Source organism: Chrysochloris asiatica, unplaced genomic scaffold (assembly GCF_000296735.1).
Source record: "Chrysochloris asiatica unplaced genomic scaffold, ChrAsi1.0 scaffold00038, whole genome shotgun sequence".
Taxonomy (NCBI): domain Eukaryota; kingdom Metazoa; phylum Chordata; class Mammalia; order Afrosoricida; family Chrysochloridae; genus Chrysochloris; species Chrysochloris asiatica.
In genome coordinates, this window is record NW_006408556.1 from 18,829,524 (window position 1) to 18,835,098 (window position 5,575).

Genomic DNA, 5,575 nt, shown 5'->3' on the forward strand with positions numbered 1-5,575 from the left:
AGCAGTCAAGTACATTAAAACAAAGTCCCCTCCTTGTCCTAGTAACACTCAACAAAATGAATTCTGAGGTGATTCCTATGCCTTCATGGCATTAGAACAACACAGAACCATTTGCTCTTAGGCACGACCAGAGACTCATGTGATAATATTAAAAATATTAATAAAATTGTTCCCTCAAATCCATAAGAAGTGCACACAGTAAAGTTCTCACATAAGTAAAACTATTTATTTGTATCCCAATATTTAATCAAAAATCAGTGTTAAATATTCACTCTAGAATATCCATTGGTTCACCCATCTACCTTGGGCAATTAAAAGTGGAATCAATATTGTAAGCAATCTTTACATAATTTTACTTAATTTCAAATTTATTGATTTCATGTCCAATTAAAATATGGGGAAACCATGGTATGTATTAACTTTGTATTATAACCTACAAAGTAAGTAAATTTATACATTGAACATTTACATGTAAATTTATGGCCATTATGTTAAAAATGTTGTTGTTGTTGTTAAGTGCTCTTGAGTCAGTTCTGACTCATAATGACCCTATATAGCAGGGGTGGGGAACTATTTTTCTACCAAAATTTATAACATTATTCACAGGTCATCCAAATTATCAACTTAAAAATAGGCCGACTATATTTGGTCAAACATTTAATTAACTCACCCCTAATGTGATGGCCTTGGAAACCCTGTGCAGGGTCACTATAAGTCGGAACCGGCTCTATGGTACTTAGCAACAACAAAAACAATGTGATGGTTGGAACTGCGGTTGCCTTTTCAAGGCCAGACCAAATGATTTTGAGGATCTTATACAGCCTATGGGCTGGACAGTCCCCCCCACCCCAACCCTGCAGTATAGGGTTTCCAAGGAGTGGCTGATGAGTGTGAACCGCTTATCTTGCAGTTCAAACCAACCTTGTGATCCAGTGCTTATCCTACAGCACCATACCAGTTCTCCAATATAAATACGTTGTTGTTAAGTGCCATCCAGGCAGTCCCGACTCATAGCAACCCTGCATAGGGCGTCCAAGGAACAGCTGGTAGGTTGGAACTGCTCACCCTGTGGTTCACAGTCTAGTGCTGATCCTACAGTGCCACACCAGGAGTCTAAACTTAACATATGGAAGACCAAATATACAGACAAAAATGTGACTGAAATAGAAAGCTTATGCTAAATTCTCTCAACTCTCTTGTCAGCACATTTTTCTACTAATGAATTACTGTTCTTTAGCTACTCTGAATAACTTAATTGCATATTGTACCAGCTTATAACATTTAATTCACCAAAACAGTAGTTTTGTCATCCAATGTTAGCTATTTTGTGTGCTTTATCAAAAGCCATCAATATCTTTAGAAACAAGGAATCATGAATCTAATTAACTACCAGTAAACTTGGCCAGTGGGCTCAAGCATGACAACAACAGTGAGGTTGGCCCAGGATCAGGCAGTGTTTCATTCTGCTGTGCATAAAGTCTCTATGAGTCGGCACCAACTGATGGCACCTAACAACAACAACAAACTTGGCTAATGTGTGTATTGACTTTCAGCTACCATCACAAGTAATTAGGAAATTAATATGTACTGAAAATAATAATAGTACAAAAGTCCTATTTGTGAGAAGAATCAACAATTTAGTTGAGGGAACTTGCCTAATTTTGTTACTTTAAGCACTTAATCATGAGAAAATGTGATTGCATATGTCCTTATGGTCTATCAATAATAAAGAAGTCTGTTTCACTATAAACCTGAAAACACAGACATTTTTTGGTAACATTTTAAACAAAATTATCTTTGAGTCTTTCAGGATACTTATTTCAATTTGCAAGGAGAATCCCACTCTGGTTCTTCAATAAAGGAAACAAAAAAATTTAGCACGATCTAATCTATAGCTTTGGGTTAGCAACTGATGTCTTTATCTCAACGCTGTTGTTGCTGAGCGCCATCAAGTCAGTCCCAACTTATAGCAACCCTGTACAGGATTTCCAAGAAGTATCTGGTGGGTGTGAAATCACTGACCTGTGATTAGCGGTCCAGTGCTTATCCTACAATGCCACACTAGGACTCCCTAAATTACGGGTCATTAGACTAACAATAACAATTTGGAGGATATTTCAAATCTTAGGTTTTCTTCTTACAGTGGAGGCAAAGTGTAGATAAGGAAGTGTCTATGTAAAGCCTGAAGATTAGCCCCTACTCTTAAATTCAAAGAAATTCTAACATACAATGGTGGCTGTTAGGTGCCATCAAGTCCATTTTAACTCATAGAAAATCCTGGGATGGAGTTGGTCAGTTGGTTGGTTATGTGCCATGGGGTAGGTTCCGACTCCTAGCAACCCTGCATAGGGTTTCTGGGGCTGTAAATCTTTATGGGAACAGAAAGCCTCATCGTCCATAGAATGGCTGGTAGTTTCAAACATGCTGATCTTGAGGTTGGCAGCCCAACTCGTAACCACTACGCTCCTCATGGGATGGAATAGAATGGCTTTAAAATGAAAGAAAGGGCCATGAGCCAAGGAATGCAGCAAGCTCTAGAAGTTGGAAAAAGACAAGAAAGCAGATTCCCTCCTACAACCTCCAAGCAGACGCCACACTGCCAACACATTTATTTTAGGACTTCTGATCTCAGAACTGTAAGATTATAAACTTGTTCTGTTTTAAGTCATTTTGTTGTTGTTGTTTAGTGCCATCAAATCAGTTCCAAAGTACAATGATAGGGTTTCCAAGGATTAGTTGGTGGGATTGAACTGTCGACCTTGTGGTTAGCAGTCCCATACTTATAATACAGTGCAAAAACAAAACAAGCAAATCTGATTTACAGTTTCTTGATTCGAATATTTCCATGACCAATTTCAAGTCATGTTGTTGAATGCTGCATACAATCAGCTGAGTCAATAAGAGCCAGCTTCAACATTACCCTCTGTTTAAATATAAAATGGCACTAAAAACATAAATTACCTGCATTGGCTGCCTAAAACGGGGGTCGGGAGGGCAGGGTTATAAAGGCATGAAGTGACTGGCTTACAAGTTTTCAAGAGGGAGTTTAGTTTCAGAGGGTGTGGGGGAAGGCAGAATCCCCACTGAATAGCTTTCATCTTGTCTAGATAGGTCTGGTGAAAAGAGATGGGGATAAGATTCTTATGATTCAATAGTTAGTAACTGTTACCATGACTAATTGTGATTGTCACAACTGTAAAGGTAGAAGTTTTCTAACATAACGGGGGGAGTAGTTCATCTTAGAGTCCAGAAACAGAGGACCCTAGGGCCATCAAGGGAGAAGAGCATGAGCAGAATGTGGGACCCTATCCAGAGAAGCAGCGACACCAGAGATAGAAACAGAGATGGGGACATGGAGAAATAGAGCAGCTGAGGACTCTAGACACATAGAAAAAGATTGGCTGTGTGCTGGCAGCCAGGTGCTGATGGTAAGTAGGCAAGCTTGCAGAATGTGCCCTTTGGTTGTATAAATGACTATATATTTCTTAGTATTTTTGTGTACATCCAAAAAAAAAAACCCCACAAATTAAGGGAATAGAAGAAAATACCATTGAATGATGATGCACAGAGGAGATTATAATCATTGCAATGAAACAATGAGTGTAAAACTGACGTTCCCCCATGTAAACTATCACTCAATTCACAATAAAAACTTAAAAAAAAAAAGCTACCTGTAAAAACCTGACCCAAGATTTTTATGTGAACTTCAAACAGTTGTTAGGAGTCTGGCTGGTACAGTAGTTAAGCATTTGTCTGGTATCCAAAGGTCAGCAGTTCAAATCCACCAGTGGCTCTGAGAGACAAAGATGAGACTTTTTGCTTCTGTAAAGATTTATAGCTTTGGATACCCTATGGAGCAGTTGTATGCTGTACTATCAGGTCATTATGAATCAGAATCGACTCAACAGCAACAGGTTTGGTTTTGGTTTCACAATGTTGTTCATTTCTCTTCACTACTTGAAAATTTCCAGTTGACCAATGTGCCTCTTAGTCATTGTTATGGATTGAGTTGTGTCTTTCCCCAAAATCTATTGTAATACTAGCCCTGATGGTGCTGTGGGATAAGGGTTGGGTTGCTAACCACAAGGTCAGCTGTTCAAACTCATCAGATGTTCCACAGGAGAAAGATGAGATTATGCCTGTAAAGAAAGATTTAGTCTCAGAAACCCTTTATAGAATCGATTTAATGAATGTGTTTTTTGTTTGTTTTTTTATTTTTATACATGTGAGTAAAATCCTCATAACTGGAGCAATAAGCAACACCATGATAAACTGAGAAAAGATGAAAGTTTTCACAAATTTCATTTTACTTAGGTCCATAATCAATGACCATGGAAAGAGCAGTCAAGAAATCAGAAACTGTATTATTGCATTAGAAAAATCTGCCATTAAGGTGTTAAAAAGCAAAGATGTCATGTTGAAGACTAAGAAGTACCTGAACTAAGCCATGGTGTTTTTAATCACTCCATATGCATGTGAAAGCTAAACAGTGAATAAAAAGAGCTAAGAATTGATATCTTTGAATTATGGTGTTGGCGAAGAATATGGACTATACCATGATGTCTGGTGTGACAGTGTAGGATAAGCACAGGGACACTAATTGCAAGGTGGGCAGTTCAAACCTACCGACTGCTCCTTGGAAACCCTATAATGGTTCACTATCTAGCAAAAATGACTCAATGGTACTTAACAACAGTAACAGCCAGATAGAACAAATCTGTCATGGAAGAAGTATGGTCAGAATGCTCCTTATAACCAAGGATGATGGTGGTGGTGTGGTGGTGTGCCATGGAGTTGGTTCCAACTCATAGCGACCCTGCATAGGGTTTCCAAGTCTGTAAATCTTCAAGGGAGCAGAAAGCCTCATCTTTCTCTCATGGAACTGCTGGTAGTTTTGAACTGCTAACCTTGAGGTTAGCAGCCCAACTCATAACCACTACACTACAAGAGCTCCATAAGCAAGGATAGTGAAACTTTATCTCATGTACTGTGGGCATCTTATCAGTCCCTGGAGAAGGAAGGACATCATGCTTAGTAAAGTAGAAGATAAGGGAAAAGAGGAAGGCTCTTAGTGAGATGGACTAACACACACACTGCAACAATGGACTTAAACGTAACAGTGACATGAATACAACGCAGGACCTGCCAGTGTTTCCATCTGTTCTACATCTGTTTTGACAGAATCAGACAATAACAACATACATGTGGACATAATTCTATCTAGGAATAGAATTTTCTTTGTTATATTAATGGAAATATATCAATGTGTTGTTGTTAAATGCCATCAAATTGGTTCTAACTCATAGCAACCCTGTATAGCGTTTCCGAGGAGCAGCAGGTGAGTTTGAACTTCCAAACTTTTGGTTCAAACCAACCTTTCATCAAATGCTTATCCTACAGTGCCGCACTGGAGTCCATTTCAGTGTAGGGTATGTCTTAAAGCCAAACACTTTTAAGCTAGAAAAGGAGTAATTTAGGCACAGCAGCAAACAAGCACACAGGCACTGAAGATACATGCTACGTGAAGATCGACAAGGAACTAAGAAACAGAAACAGAAAGAAGACAAGGATTATC